This window comes from Palaemon carinicauda, chromosome 21 (assembly GCF_036898095.1).
Source record: "Palaemon carinicauda isolate YSFRI2023 chromosome 21, ASM3689809v2, whole genome shotgun sequence".
NCBI lineage: Eukaryota > Metazoa > Arthropoda > Malacostraca > Decapoda > Palaemonidae > Palaemon > Palaemon carinicauda.
The window spans coordinates 112,271,127-112,288,295 of NC_090745.1; the positions used below are offsets into that span (position 1 = coordinate 112,271,127).

Consider the following 17,169-nt stretch of genomic DNA (forward strand, 5'->3'; position numbering starts at 1 on the left):
GGACTATACGATTAGGGCCACAAAAGGGTCATACATGCCCTTGTAAATGGTTTATCAATACTCTTTTATTAGAATGTTACGAGAGTCGTTTTTTCCAACCCTAATCCCTAGTCATAATTTGTCCCGAACGTAAAAGGTAATACCAGATGTATCTCTCTCTCTCTCTCTCTCTCTCTCTCTCTCTCTCTCTCTCTCTCTCTCTCTCTCTCTCTCTCTCTTGTGTGGTTTTACAAATGGCTGCGGTACATTTGCACATAGATTTCCCCCTGTATTTTGTATTCCTCAGGTATCTCTCTCTCTCTCCCCCTCTCTTATAATTCAACAATGCGAAAACCAATTATGTTGTTGTTTATGTCTGCGAAATGGGGACAATCGGTGCAATTAACCATGAGAATGGCGCGAACTGAAGACCCGGGACATTTATTAGTACCAGGAACTGTTGTGTACCGAACGATCGACCACCAATCCCCTCCCCCTCCCCTCCCCTTCCTCCTTTTCTCCCATGAATTTATAAACCATAATTTCCAAGATTCAATTCCACGAAGTAAACCATAAGGGTTCCCTTAAGCCGGGTTTCAACGGTCGAACGGTTCGTCGAACGCAGTTCGACAGACAAGTGTTTGAAGTGATGTTCGAACTTGCGAACGGGGTATTTTGTTGTCAAACGGTTCGAAGAAAGTCTGTTCTCGTTTTACTTTTGTAGGCGGGGCTTCATTGATCACAAACCCTATATGCTTTTGTGGCTGACTTCACTTCTTCGAACCGTTTGACAAGAAGGTTCGTCAACTGGGTTCGACAAACTGTTCAATCTTGTAAGCCCAGCTTCAGCCCTGTCTTCTTCCTCATTCCAAGAATCCAAGACTTATACCAGAGCGTTAACGGGTGTTGATGAAAAGAGTCTGCTGAAACCCTTTCCACTCAAGCGAAGGCATTATGCTTGCTGATTTTATACATCATATTCATTGGAGATTTGGCGATGAAGGTGAGCGGATCAGTCGATAGAAAGACGTTCGTGAATTCATAAAAATGTATGTGCGGATGAAGGTGGTTGGTGAATGAGAATTGATTATAAAGGCGGAAGTATTGAGTTTCTGGTGCAAAGAGGTATTAGTAGAAATGAGAATGAATAAAAGTATATCGTCGGGGTATGCTTTTATTGTGTAATTTCGTGGTGCTTTGTTATTTATAGTAATTATACGTTTAGACTTTTAAAATATTGTCTATCTTTTAACAAGTTTTAATGAACAATTTTGGCCAAATAGAATCGAATAATTTTATAGAATTTGGCAGTTTTTAACTTCTGCCAGTTATTATTATTATTATTATTATTATTATTATTATTATTATTATTATTATTATTAATAGTAGTAGTAGTAGTAGTAGTAGTAGTAGTAGTAGTAGTGGTATAAGCTACAACCCTAGTTGGAAAAGCAAGATGTTTTAAGCCCATGGGTTCCAACAGGAAAAAAATACACCAGTGAGGAAAGGAAATTAATAAACAGCAAAAGAAGTAATGAACGATTAAAATTAAACATTTCAAGGACAATAACAACATCAAAATAGATCTTTCATATATAAACTTAAAAAAAAAAAAAAAAAAAAAAAAAACAGGAGGAAGAGAAATAAGATCGAATAGTGTGCCCGAGTGTACCCTCAAGCAAGTAAATTACAATTTTACACAAGATCTCCATTCAGATTCAGTATTAGCTGCAAATATCATGAATTATACCAATTTAAAAGGGGAAAAGGTCTATGATAATGGTGATTAATCTTCTATTAATTACAATTTCTTGTTATAATCAAATTCACACCCGGGCGAGGATGGGGTAGCCAGGAATTTCTGGAAAGGGGGTGGGTCGAAGCCATATTTTATATTTTATCTAAATGTCTTACTAAGTTATTTAGCATGAAATTTTCATTTAATGGTTTTTATCTAAATATAGAAAAATTAACATCCTACATTACATTTCATCAATTGGTAGAACAAAGTATTGAAATTTCAAATATAAGTCAGTTTTATTGAAGGATCCTCAAAATGAACTTCAGTAATTACAGTGATTAAAACCGGCTGATAAATTTATTCGACCATATTTTTTTTTTTTTTTTTTTTTTTTTTTTTTGGTGTTTTCTGGCAAACTCACCGACTACTTCCTTGAGATCTACATCATAGTACCTGTTAATATGAATGAGCGCAAAGACGATTAAGCGAATATTTGCCATGGCGCACCAAGCCTAGACTCATGTTCTTGAGCATGATTTAATATTTTGTAAGTGATAATTGAATAATAAAGTGTATTGTATTTTAACTTTTGCTATTGGATCACAGTAACAATGGTTGTAACAGTTTTTGCAGTCACTGAATTGTAGACATTTTAAGCAGCTAACTGTCTTTTTTTCTAAATTTGGATAGCGTACATGGCAGAAACTTGTGTTGTTGTTTACAACTAGAGTAATGTTAGATTAACAAGAACCATTAGCTTTATGAACACATAGTTCCTCTGCCTGTAGTAGAACAAAATCTTGTAAAATATCAGCGAATACCACTAGACATCCAAAAGATTTGAAATTATTAAGGCTTTCAAGAGGAAACTGAAGACTTTCTTGTTCTCTAAGTGCTTTGATAATGTGGACCTGACAGTAAAAGAGCAATATGTGGTGTGAAATGCTGAATGCCTTGGAATGTAGACTATAAAACGGATGTGAAGGTCCAGTAAAGAGTAGGGTTCTGTTGTATGGGACCAGAAAAACAATCCTTAAATTAAAGTTAATTACTGTAAGTACACATGAGTGCGGGCAAAACTATTCATTATGGTACACTTGCAATCACAAGAATTACACGTCAATAAAATTACAATTCATAAGAGGAAAAATAAAGGAAACTTCGTGTAAGAAATTATTTATTAATGGTTTACTATCATTTTGATATTTTTTAATGTACAAAATAAAAATCTTTTTTCGACTGGAGATTTAACCACAGTACATTACATAATTATTACCTGTTATTAAACACCAACGAAAAAGTTCACAGAGCAAACTAAAGTTTATTAAATAGAAGATGATAAGACTAGCAAGCGTATATTTCATTACAGTACGTAAGATTCTAAAAGATGTAATTAAAAGACAACACAGTAATTTAACATGAATCAAATTCAATTTCCATTAAAATCTTTGGTTGTGGCCGCAATTTATCATAGTATACATAAAAATAATAATCATCAACTAAACAACAGAATATTCCACATTAATGTAATAAGAAGCAACTCAACATCATCACAATACCTTAATTGATAAACTCTATCATGTTCCCACTATATCAAGTAATGGAAGTTGCTGCATTCAGTACAGCTACCATAATACATCACATTGTGTTAAGTTCATAATTTGGTTTTGATTGTTTGTAGTTTCCATTTGCATAAATGAACATGAAAGCTATCATGCAAAATAATTTTAGAAGTCACAGAATACGAGACTAAAACACTACATGGCTACTGCACTTGACATTAAAATACTATACAATGCTTAAGGTTTACAATTTTGTATTGTTTGTACATCATTGAGTTTTCATCACGGTTTATAAATAAAGGACAATTTAGCTTTGGGCCCTAAATTACAAGTACACACAATATCTTCCATAATAGTGCACAATCAAATTTCATTTAATCCTTCAATCTCCCAAAGGGCTTAAGAAATACAGTACAGTGCACTTACTAAATGAGCCTCTATGATCAGTATATGTTTATTAGCAGTCACAACACCAGAAAACATATAATCCTTCATTCAAACTATATGTTAATTACCAAAAAGCATTAAAGCTATGTTTCTTTATGCAACAATTCATTTTCATAATTTAGCAGTCCCATTACTACTGTATTATTGCCCCATTTTTTATTAGTTATTGTTCTCTCAAACACTCCATACCATTACTCTTATTTAATCTTAATCTCCTATTCCTAGGTTTTCCCTTACACCTTGAACTATTATTTCAGCTCCTTCCAAGGAATTCTTTTCCTTATACTAATTTATAAAACTCTCGTAGAATGCAAGGTCCGATGACCACACTCTATAGACAGTCACTAAATTCCCCAAAGCGCTGACATTATTGTGGCTATGTTAAAAATATGTACTTTACTGCCATTAGTAATACTTAAGTCTATTACTGCATCTTGAGATTTATATTTCAGTTTTATACACAAAATTAGTCAGGAATATTTCTTCTATACTGTACAGTAATCATAGTGTATCGTTGAATTACTCATTACAGTATTGTAAATACAGTACCTGTAGTTATTTTAAACTCATTTGTTTCGTTGATTATACAAATTGTACTTTTTAGTGAATCAGGGTTATCTTAATACATGGCTTGTAAAAACTATCGTTTGACTCCTTTATCTTCACATTCCGCTAATACCTCTGGTTTCATATCACTAATAATATCCACCGTTCAATTTCTCTTGTCCACCGGTCAATTTCTTTTGAGGCTTCAGAAGCTTAACTTAGTTGAAACACTCAAATCAAAATCTTTATAAAGAGTATACTGGATATTTTGTTTAAATTGTAATAGTTCATCATAGATTCAGTAATTACCTGATAATCAGCCTACACATTAGACATAAAACATTTCCAATGAAGTTACAGACTCTTTTAAATGGGTAACTTTTAAAAAGCTAGTGGCAAAGCTACCTTTCAGGATGAAACTAATACCGTACGTCACTTGAGTGTTAGCGGGTTAAGGAAATTAGTGGGATGATCCAGCTATAGTATAATGTCTTAAAATTTCCATACATAAAGGCATTGCAACTAAAATATTATTACTTTAGTTATGTTATAAAAAGTATTTATTGAAATTATAGAAAAGCTTCTAACTTCTGGGGCAGTCCAAAATAATGACTGCGAACACACAATGTAGGAAATCAAATACAGCATCAAAGCTTCTCTCCTCATCACACTCCACAATACAGTATTTACCTCAAAATGATACTTTCAATTTAAAATAAATTTTTTAATATACTTACCCGGTGGATATATATACAGTATAGCTAACGTCTCTGACGGTCCGACAGATTCAAAACTCACGGGCGATCACCGTGATAGGTTGCTGGGTGTACACTAGCGCCACCACTCGGCAGGATACTAAACATATTCCCAAAATCTCCAGTTCTTCTCAGCCCGTAGGGTCTCTAGAGGGGCGGAAGGGAGGGTATTTAATTATATATATCCACCGGGTAAGTATATTCAAAAATTTATTTCAAATTGAAAATATTTTTAAATATTTAACTTAGCCAGTGGATATATATATATATATATATATATATATATATATATATATATATATATATATATATATATATATATATATATATATATATATATATATATAGCTGATTCACACCCTTGGTGGAGGGTAGAGACCAGTATTGTACATTGTAGGAATATAAGCTCAAGAGTTTTGACAATAAAAACAAACTTAAGTATTAGTACCCGATAAGGAAGCTGACTTTGATGATACTCTGCCTATTCGTCCGCTATCCTTATGAAGCCCAGCGATCCACTCAGGAGGCTGAAAGACCTCTAGGTGCTGTTATATATGGGGTGAACATCCCTATAACAGGACCTCAACAATACCCTTTATCTGGGCGCTCTCAAGAAACAAGTTTGACCACCCGCCAAATCAAAAGATTACGGAAGACTATCTCAGTCTCCACATACAACCCAAAAATTAAGTTTCAAGAGAAGACAAAAGGTTATTGGGATCAAGGGAGTGTAGTGGTAGAACCTTCACTCACTACTGCACTCGCTGCTATGAATGGTCCCAACGTGTAGCAGTCCTCATAGAGTCTGGACATTCTTTAAATAATGTGAAGCGAACACAGACTTACTCCTCCAAAAGGTTGCGTCCATAACACTTCTAAGGGATCTATTTTGTTTAAAAGCCACTGACGTTGCCACTGCTCTGACTTCATGAGTTTTAACTTGAGTAACTTCAGGTCATTCTCACTTAAGTGAGTGTGGGCTTCTCTAATTAAAAGTCTAACAAAATATGACAAGGCATTTTTCGACATTGGTAAGGAGGGCTTTTTTACCGAACACCATAAAGCCTCTGAATTAAATCGTAACGATTTGGTTCTATTCAGATAAAATTTTAGAGCCCTTACAGGGCACAAGACTCTTTCAATTTCATTCCCAACAACATCCGATAGGTTGGGAATCTCAAATTATTTAGGCCATGGATGAGATGGTCGCTCATTTTTGGCCAAGAAACCAAGCTGTAAAGAGCATACTGCTTTATTGGAACAGAAGCCGATATTTTTGCTGAAGGCATGCACTTCACTGACTCTCTTTGCGGTAGCAAGGCTCACTAAAAAGAGAGTTTTGAGAGTAAGGTCTTTGAGAGATGCTGAGTTTAGAGGGTCAAATCTTTCAGACATAAGAAACTTAAGGACCACGTCCAAATTCCAAGCTGGAGTAGAAATTTGACGTTCCTTGGAAGTCTCGAAAGACTTGAGGAGGTCTTGAAGATCCTTATTGTTAGACAAATCCATGTTTCTATGTCTAGACGTTGCAGCTAACATGCTTCTGTAGCCTTTAATAGTCGAGGCAGAAAGGATGCGGTTATTTCTGAGATGAAGCAGGAAGTCCGCGATCTGTGCTATAGTGGTATTGGATGAGGAAACAGAGGACCTCCCATTTGGATTGGTAGATCCTGATGGTAGAGGATCTCCTAGCCCTTGCAATCACTCTAGCTGCCTCTTTCGAAAACCCTCGAGCTCTAGAGAGTCTTTCGATAGTCTGAAGGCAATTAGACGAAGTGCAGGGAGGCTTTGATGGAATCTTTTTAAGTGAGGCTGACGAAGGAGATCCATTCACAATGGTAAACTTCTTGGAAAGTCCTCCAGCCATTAATGTACCTCTGTGAACCCTTTCCTTGAGGGCCAGAGGGGAGCAATCAACGTCAACCTGGTCCCTTCGTGAGAGGCGAACTTCTGAAGAACCTTGTGAAGGATCTTGAATGGAGGGAGAAAACGCATACACCTCCAGGTGAGACTATTCCAGTAAGAACGCATCGACGTGGACTGCCTCTGGATCTGGAGCTGGAGAGCAGTAAGAAGGAAGCCCCTTCGTTATTGAGGTTGCGAACAGTTCTATGGACGGACGTTCCCATATCCGCCATAGTTTCTCGTACACCTCCTGATGAAGAGTCCATTCCGTGGGAATGACTTGGCTTCTCCTGCTTAGGCAGATTGCCAACACGTTTCTTTCTCCCTGAATAAACCTTGTAAGTAAAGTGATGTTTCTTTCCTTCGTCCAAACTAGATCCTTTGCATTTCAGTAAAGGGACTGTGAGAGGGTCCAGCCTTGCTTAGCGATGCAGTCTAACGCTGTGGTGTTGTTTGCGTTCACCTGTACCAATTTGATTTGAATCAGTCTTTGAAACTTTGCAGAGCCAAAAGAAATGCTAGAATCTCCTTCTGGTTGATATGAAACTTTACGTGGTCTTCGATCCAAAGGCCCGAGCACTCTAGAGAGTCTAATGTTGCTCCCCACCCCGCGTCCGAAGCGTCTGAGAACAACACATAGTCTGTGTTCTTGTGGGCAAAAGAGAGACCTTCCTGAAGTCTGAGATTGACATGCCACCATTTCAGGCAAGTCATGATCGTTTCTGGAAGTGGGATGGAAACTTCTTCTAAGCTCTTCTCCCTGTCCCAATGGTGGTTGGGATGAAAATGGAGAGGGCGAAGATTGAGTCTTCCTAGGGAGACAAACTGCTTCAGAGACGAGTGTGTTCCCAGTGGACTCATCCACATCCTTACAGAGCAACTGCTCCTTTTTGATAAAGATGCATCTTTAAGAAAACTTTCTTGAGTGTTCAATAGAGAATAGTTTGAGATGGGGTCAGTTGAGAACTTCTCCTAGTTACTAGGAGACCTAAGTCCTCCGCTAGGGTCAAGTTCCATCTGAGGTCCTTCAGACAGTGAATGAAGTATGACGCCCTGAGTAGCGAGTCGTCTAAGTAAAAGGAGGGTCTGACACCTGTCGAGTGCAGGAAGCTTGCCACTTTCCGCATGAGCTTCATTAACACAAGAAGAGCAGTGCTGAGACCGAAGCACAGAACTCGAAATTGGAGCACTTCCTTCCCATACACGATCCTTAGATATGGTTGGAAGGTCGGATGAATAGGAATATGGAAGTAAGCGTCCTGGAATCGAGTGAGGTCATCCAATCGCTTTCCATTACTGCTGCAAGACCAGACTTGGAAGCTTCCAAAGTGAACTTTGTTTTCAGAATAAACACATTGAGGGCGCTCACGTCCAGCACTAGTCTCCAACCTCCCGAGTTCTTTGGAACTAGGCAGAGGAGGTTGTAAAAGCTTAGAGACCGAAGGTTTAGAAAACTTCACCACAATTCCCTTCTCCAATAAGAGAGACACTTGTAGGTGCAAAGCTTGTCTCCTTGCTTCCTCTCTCTTTTTTTTTCTTATATATATACAAAAGGTACAATGTACCCTTCCTTCAACAAGAGGACAGGCCATTGGTCTGCTCCTGTTCCTTCCTAAGCCTGCCAGAAGATCTTCAAACTGGTTGGAGGGAAGGCAAAGATTGACTTAGTAAGACTTCTTATTGTCTTCAAAGATTCTCTCAGCAAACGTAAAAACTCTCTTAGAATACCGAGAGAGCACGAATTAGTAAAAGAGGGCGCTGAGGCAGCCAACCCTAAATGAATTCTGAAGGAGGCGAGCGTGGAGCAGCAGGAACAAAAAGCGAAAGAAAAACTTCCTTAAAAACAGTCATGATCTTATTAAGATATAAAGACTGTTAGGCAGATCTATGTTTCTCTACTTCCGACAAGATACCCAAAGGTACAGCTGGAAAGGAGAAATATCCTCTTCCTCCTCAGAATAAACTTCATCCGGAAGTCTATGTCTCTATTTGGTTGAGAGCCATTAAGAAGTCGCGATGGAAAAGCTTGACAACTATCATCAACCTGTCAATGAAGAACAGGTAGAGGTTGAAGAACGACGTCACGTCGGGACTGCATCGACTGACATCGACGTCAAGTCGTGACTGCGGTGTCTTAAGTTCGACGTCACGTCGTGACTGCATTGACTTTGTGACTGCAGTGACTGTGACTGCAGGTCGAAGTCACTTAGTGACTGCAGTGTCTGATCTCCAACGTCACATCATGACTGCAGTGCCTGACGTCCAACGTCACGTCGTGACTGCAGTGTATGAAGTCCAATGTCACATCGTGACTGCAGTGACTGCAGCTCGAAGTCACGTCGTGACTGCATTGACTGCAGCTTGACGCTACTGGTTGACTGTAAAGACTGACACTCGACTATGACTGCATTAACGTCGATAGTTTCGACTGCATGTTCTGCAGTATATTAAAAATAGGATTGTATACATGAGGATCAGAACGTGACTAGGCAACGTTCGACCCAAAACGTCAGTAAGGAAAACGGGAGCAGCACTCACGTTACGACTGGAATCTCCAGACGAAATAAAAAAACCGAGACCCTGTACCGGGGTCTCCAGGGCAACAAAGCCAGACGTTATAAAGGAACGTTTGGCAGGTGAGCCTTTCTCCGTTGAAAGTAGACGTTCTGGACTGCTTCAATGACCGCAGCCAAGGACATACATTTTGTTCTGAAGGAACCAATTTCCTCTTGAGATGTCATGAAACCTGACGCCAGGATTTTAGAATGACGTTAATGTCTTCGGAGGGTGAGGAGAACTTAGTCTCACCTCTCTCAAGCTAAGGGTGAACGTTATGAGAAACGTCAACCGCAACTCGTGAGGGAACGTCTGTTCCTTGTATAAAACCTATTGTTCCCTTTGGTCTCTTTGACATTCCTTCTCCCAGGGGCTGGGGAGCTTGAAAGAGGTCTAGGACTGGGTGAACAACAAGTACGTACAGACGAACCCTCCGCAACACTGAACATAATTTTCGCACTCCTTTCACTGACACACTCATTTTTTTTAATAATTTCACATTAGACATGAATAAAGCTGATTTCTATCTGTAACAAGCAATTCTCCCTTAAATCAAAAGGTTAGAATTGCGAAATATGTCGTATAATGTAAGCTCATTAGTACATAATGTATCACACATGCAAAAATTAATAAACGTATACATATATACAGTATAAGAAAAGTGAAATATATAAAGTTAAAAATGATCAGTGACTTGGGAGGAGACTAAAAAAGTAGATCACTAAGGACTACGTTTTCTCTCTTTCTCTCACTGTACAGTGACTTGGGATGAGAACAAAAAACTAGAACGCGAAGGTCTACGTTTTATCTCTCGCTCTCTCTCTCTCTCCCCCCCTGTACAGAGACTTGGGACGAGAGTAAATATCTGAATCGAGAAGAACAACGTTTCTCACTCCCAAACTCCCTGTATAGAGACTTGGGACGAGAACAAAGATTTGGATCGTTCTCTCTTTCTCTCTCTCTCTATCTTGTCACGAGAGTACTGTATTGGCTCACTCACTCTTCGTCAATAAAAGGTTATTTGACTAAAGAAAAATACTAAAAGGACTAAGAAATTGCAAAATAACATGTTCCTTTTAATTAGTATTTAAAAAACTTCAGTTTGTAAGAAGAATGAACTAAATGTCAAAATCGATTAACTCTCTCTGCAAAGTGAAACCGGGATTCTCTTTCTCTATCGTAACGATAGAGTGCAAACTGCGTAGCATAAATAAACTTAACGCTAGTTCATCTTTGAAAACAGAACGAAGACTATTCAAAGAATAAATTTTAAAAGACAAAAAATCACTTAAAATATTTTCTAAAAATATTCATCCCATCGATCTATAAAAATATAAAATTTATCTCGGTATTTAGTACAATTGGAGAGAGAATCGAAGAGGCCTAATAAAGGCAGGTGAGATATAAAAATATAGAGGTAAATCTATAAATATCAACAAGAATTTATAGAGTGATAAAATAAATACTAAAAACTAAAAGCCTTTAACACACTTCCCATACACTGAGGGAAGGGTCGGCCATATTCTCTCTCTCTACCATGGAAAATCCAGAGATAAAAATTTTTCTCTCCTTTCAAAAAGAGTTTCTCTTGAAGATCATATTGTTTGAGAATAACTAACACAGTGAAAGCCAAAACCATAAAGAAGTACTTCACCAATAGTTGAAAAACTTGAGGTTTAGCGCGAGCAAGAAATCAATGTTTATCGCTAGAGCGACAGAGAAGAACTGAAGATTTTGGGAATATGTTTAGTATCCTGCCGAGTGGTGGCGCTAGTGTACACCCAGCAACCTATCACGGTGATCGCCCGCGAGTTTTGAATCTGTCGGACCGTCAGAGACGTTAGCTATATATATATATATCCACCGGCTAAGTTAAATATTTAAAAACTGAAAATAAAAGTTAAAATCCCTTTTCACAAAGCAAAATCTAGGAACCATCAATGAAAAAAAGCAGAGAACATTACTAAAAGATGCAATAACTCCCTCCACACATCAAAAGAATTCCTATGTTACGGTAGTAGCCGCAGGTAAGCACATAAGGTACTTACCTGAAACTGAATTTTGCAACTCGAGGATTAACAATTTCCTTCTGGAATATGTTGGATACAGTCTTGAGATTTTGCAGTATGATACAGTACAGTACTGTGTTTTAAGATATTGTTTGTAAATTGTAAAAGTATACACAGTTGTGCAGTATAATATAGTTTCTACTAAATAATATTATAGGATAACAAAAAATGTGTGAGAGAAACCACTAGCCTTATCCAGTAATTCTACACACTGACAGTATCAGGAAAATATCACTAAGACCATAACTTCTTAACAATTTTATGACTAAAGAAAATGAGCATTCAAATGTAAATACTTTAGAATATTTCCAGATTTGTTATGGATCTTGTATGCCTCCCATTCACTTTATCTCAAATATCCTGTTCAAGAATGAGGTATAGTTTTCTGCTAAAGAGCAAGGTTAGGTTTTATAGATGTAGAAACAAATTAATTCCACCATAAAAGGTGTGAGTTTTGTATCAAGGAACTAAACAGCCATAAAAGTTATGTTTGCAAAAGCTATAGGAATATGAAAAACTGCACAAAGACTCCAGTGTGTATACTTCATAAACAAAGAAGTGACGAGAGAGTAGGATAATGAAAAATGATAATCAGTAAATAGACCTTGAAGATATTTTAAATAGAATGCAACATTACTGTATGCACAAACATCCTAGAGGGATTGAAAAACAGACAGTCAGTCTGAAGAATAACTTATAAGTCCAAGACAAAAATAAAGTGCGATACAAAGGCCAATAATACGATCACAACACATCCAATATGATTGTAGTAAATAGCTACTCAAATGCCTCCACATATTGTACGTGGTTGGTCTTGGGATGGAATTCCTTGACCCAAAAGTTTTATAATTTTCATTGACAACATAAAATGTGTGAAGCCGTGATAATTGAATGTATTCTTTAATGTTTAATCTACTTCATTGTACAAAACAAAGATGTTGCAATCACAACTATAAATATGTTATTTTTATTACTAAAATAAATTTTTGAATATACTTACCCGATGATCATGTAGCTGTCAACTCCGTTGCCCGACAGAAATCTACGGTCGGGATACGCCAGCGATCGCTTATACAGGTGGGGGTGTACTCACCAGCGCCATCTGTGGTCAGGTACTCCAGTACTTCTTGTCAACAAGACCTCAATTTTCTCCTCGGTCCACTGGTTCTCTATGGGGAGGAAGGGCGGGTCATTTAAATCATGATCATCGGGTAAGTATATTCAAAAATTTATTTTAGTAATAAAAATAACATTTTTCAATATTAATCTTACCCGATGATCATGTAGCTGATTCACACCCAGGGTGGTGGGTGGAGACCAGTATACATGTTAACAAAGAAGCTAAGTATCCCGTATTTCATTTTTATTAGTTATTCAAAATAACAATAAAAAACAAATAAGTACCTGGTAAGGAAGTCGACTTGAACCATTACTCTGCCTTTAATAAGTACGTCTTCCTTACTGAGCGTAGCGGTCCTCTTAGGATGCTGAACGACTCTTAGGTGGCTAAAGTATAAAGGGCTGCAACCCATACTAAAGGACCTCATCATAACCTCTAACCTAGGCGCTTCTCAAGAAAGAATTGACCACCCGCCAAATCAACCAGGATGCGGAAGGCTTCTTAGCCGACCGTACAACCCAAAAACAACAATAAAAGCAATCAAGAGAAAGGTTAAAAAAGGTTATGGGATTATGGGAATGTAGTGGCTGAGCCCTCACCTACTACTGCACTCGCTGCTACGAATGGTCCCAGGGTGTAGCAGTTCTCGTAAAGAGACTGGACATCTTTGAGATAGAATGATGCGAACACTGACTTGCTTCTCCAATAGGTTGCATCCATAACACTCTGCAGAGAACGGTTCTGTTTGAAGGCCACTGAAGTAGCCACAGCTCTCACTTCATGTGTCCTTACCTTCAGTAAAGCAAGGTCTTCTTCCTTCATATGAGAATGAGCTTCTCTAATCAGAAGCCTGATGTAGTAAGAAACTGCGTTCTTAGACATTGGTAGCGAAGGCTTCTTAACCGCACACCATAAGGCTTCTGATTGTCCTCGTAAAGGTTTTGACCTTTTCAGATAGTACCTAAGAGCTCTGACTGGGCAAAGTACTCTCTCCAGCTCGTTACCCACCAAGTTAGATAGGCTAGGGATCTCGAACGATTTAGGCCAAGGACGTGAAGGAAGCTCGTTTTTAGCCAAAAAACCGAGCTGCAAGGAACATGTAGCCGTTTCCGATGTGAAACCTATGTTCCTGCTGAAGGCGTGGATCTCACTTACTCTCTTAGCTGTTGCTAGGCATACTAGGAAAAGAGTTTTTAATGTGAGATCCTTGAAAGAGGCTGATTGTAGCGGTTCAAATCTAGATGACATCAGGAACCTTAGGACCACGTCTAGATTCCAGCCTGGAGTGGACAACCGACGTTCCTTAGAGGTCTCAAAAGACCTAAGGATGTCCTGCAGATCTTTGTTGGAGGAAAGATCCAAGCCTCTGTGGCGGAAAACCGCTGCCAACATACTTCTATAACCCTTGATCGTAGGAGCTGATAGGGATCTAACGTTCCTTAGATGTAACAGGAAGTCAGCAATTTGGGTTACAGTGGTACTGGTAGAGGAAACTGCATTGGCCCTGCACCAGCTTCGGAAGACTTCCCACTTAGATTGATAGACTCTGCGAGTGGATATCCTCCTTGCTCTGGCAATCGCTCTGGCTGCCTCCTTCGAAAAGCCTCTAGCTCTTGAGAGTCTTTCGATAGTCTGAAGGCAGTCAGACGAAGAGCGTGGAGGCTTGGGTGTACCTTCTTGACGTGAGGTTGACGCAGAAGGTCCACTCTTAGAGGGAGAGTCCTGGGAACGTCGACCAGCCATTGCAGTACCTCTGTGAACCATTCTCTTGCGGGCCAGAGGGGAGCAACCAACGTCAGCCATGTCCCTTTGTGAGAGACGAACTTCTGAAGAACCCTGTTGATGATCTTGAACGGCGGGAATGCATACAGGTCGAGATGGGACCAATCCAGCAGAAAGGCATCCACGTGAACTGCTGCCGGGTCTGGAATCGGGGAACAGTACAATGGGAGCCTCTTGGTCATCGAGGTAGCGAACAGATCTAGTGTTGGCTGACCCCACAGGGCCCAAAGTCTGTTGCAAACGTTCTTGTGAAGGGTCCACTCTGTGGGGATGACTTGACCCTTCCGGCTGAGGCGATCTGCCATGACATTCATATCGCCCTGAATGAATCTCGTTGCCAGCGTGAGCTTTCGACTTTTTGACCAAATGAGGAGGTCCCTTGCGATCTCGAACAGCTTCCTCGAATGAGTCCCTCCCTGCTTGGAGATGTACGCCAAGGCTGTGGTGTTGTCGGAGTTCACCTCCACCACCTTGTTTAGCTGGAGGGACTTGAAGTTCATTAAGGCCAGATGAACCGCCAACAACTCCTTGCAATTGATATGAAGCGTTTTCTGTTCCTGATTCCATATCCCCGAGCATTCCTGTCCGTCCAATGTCGCGCCCCAGCCCGAGTCTGATGCGTCCGAGAAGAGATGATGGTCGGGGGTCTGAACAGCTAAAGAAAGACCTTCCTTGAGAAGAATGCTGTTCTTCCACCACGTTAGAGTAGCCCTCATCTCTTTGGAAACAGGAATTGAGACCGTCTCGAGCGTCATATCCTTGTTCCAGTGAGCTGCCAGATGGTACTGAAGGGGGCGGAGGTGGAGTCTCCCTAACTCGATGAACAGGGCTAGCGATGAAAGAGTCCCTGTTAGACTCATCCACTGCCTCACCGAGCATCTGTTCCTCCTCAGCATGCTCAGGATGCACTCCAGGGCTTGGTTGATTCTTGGGGCCGATGGAAAAGCCCGAAAAGCTCGACTCTGAATCTCCATACCCAGGTAAACGATGGACTGGGAAGGAACGAGCTGGGACTTCTCTAAATTGACCAGGAGGCCCAGTTCCTTGGTCAGATCCATAGTCCATCTGAGACTCTCCAGACAGCGACGACTTGTGGGAGCTCTTAAAAGCCAGTCGTCTAAATAAAGGGAGGCTCTGATGTCTGCCAAGTGAAGGAATTTCGCAATATTCCTCATCAGTCGCGTAAACACAAGAGGTGCCGTGGTCAGGCCAAAGCACAGGGCTTGGAACTGGTACACAACCTCTCCAAAGACGAATCTCAGAAAAAGTTGGGAGTCTGGATGGATGGGAACGTGAAAGTAGGCATCTTTCAGATCTAACGAGACCATCCAGTCCTCCTGCCTGACCGCTGCTAGGACCGACTTCGTCGTCTCCATTGTGAACGTCTGCTTGGTGACATAAGCATTGAGCGTACTGACGTCCAGCACCGGTCTCCAACCTCCTGTCTTCTTGGCCACCAGGAAGAGACGGTTGTAAAAGCCCGGGGATTGATGGTCCCGAACTATCACCACTGCCTCCTTCTGTAGCAGGAGCGACACCTCTTGTTGTAACGCTAGCCTCTTGTCCTTCTCCTTGTAGTTGGGAGAGAGGTTGATGGGAGAAGTGGTCATAGGGGGATTGCGGCAGAACGGAATTCTGTATCCCTCCCTTAGCCACTTGACAGACTGAGCGTCTGCACCTCTGCTCTCCCAGGCTTGCCAGAAGGTCTTGAGTCTGGCTCCTACAGCTGTCTGGAGAGGAAGGAAGTCAAAGCCTGCTTTTCGTGGACTTGGCACCCTTCTTTGACTTGCCCCGTTGACTGTCTGCACGGGTACTTCCTCTACTGGAGGCTCTACCACGAAAGGGCGGAATGAACCTAGTAGCAGGTGTATCAGCAACAGGGGTGCGGTAAGATCTAGGCACGGAAGGTAAGGTTTTCGCCTTACGTGCTGAAGAAGCCATGAGGTCATGTGTATTCTTCTGGATAAGAGCCGCAGCCATCCCCTTGATTAACTCCTCCGGAAACAGGAACTTGGAGAGAGGAGCAAACAGTAACTCTGACCTCTGGCAAGGGGTGATACCAGTCGATAAGTAGGTGCATAGATGTTCCCTTTTCTTGAGGACTCCTGAGACAAAAATAGCCGCAAGTTCGCCAGAACCATCGCGAATTGCTTTGTCCATACTGGACATGATCAGCATGGCCGCATCTTTGTCAGAAGGAGCAGTCTTCCTGCTTAAGGCTCCTAGACTCCAATCGAGGAAGTTAAAAATTTCGAAGGCGCGAAAGACTCCCTTCATCAAGTGGTCCAGATCTGAAAAGGACCAGCAGACCTTCGAGCGTCTCATAGCCGACCTGCGGGGAGAGTCAACCAAACTTGAGAAGTCGGCCTGGGCAGAGGCAGGAACCCCCAAGCCAGGTTCCTCTCCCGTGGCATACCAGACGCCCGACTTAGAAGCAAGCTTAGGAGGAGGAAACACAAAAGAGGTCCTTCCCAGTTGCTGCTTGGACTGCAACCAATCCCCTAAAACCCTCAAAGCTCTCCTTGATGATCTGGCGAGGACAAGCTTGGTATAGGCAGGCGTAGTAGACTGCATGCCCAGAGAAAACTCGGAGGGAGGAGAACGAGGGGTTGCAGACACGAAGTGTTCAGGGTACAACTCTCTGAACAGAGCCAGGACCTTGCGAAAGTCTAAGGAAGGCGGCGAAGACTTGTGTCCTTCCACCTCA

The 17,169-nt window shown here is 40.7% G+C and overlaps 1 long non-coding RNA gene across 1 annotated transcript in view; it reads left to right on the forward strand.

Annotated features, from left to right (window-relative positions):
• The first annotated feature begins 874 nt into the window (after positions 1-874).
• The window catches only part of LOC137614746 (uncharacterized), a 41,743-nt gene continuing 25,448 nt past the window's right edge, over positions 875-17,169 (forward strand). The window contains exon 1 of the long non-coding RNA XR_011039143.1: positions 875-982. This is a non-coding gene — a long non-coding RNA (uncharacterized lncRNA). The remainder of the gene's footprint in view (positions 983-17,169) is intronic.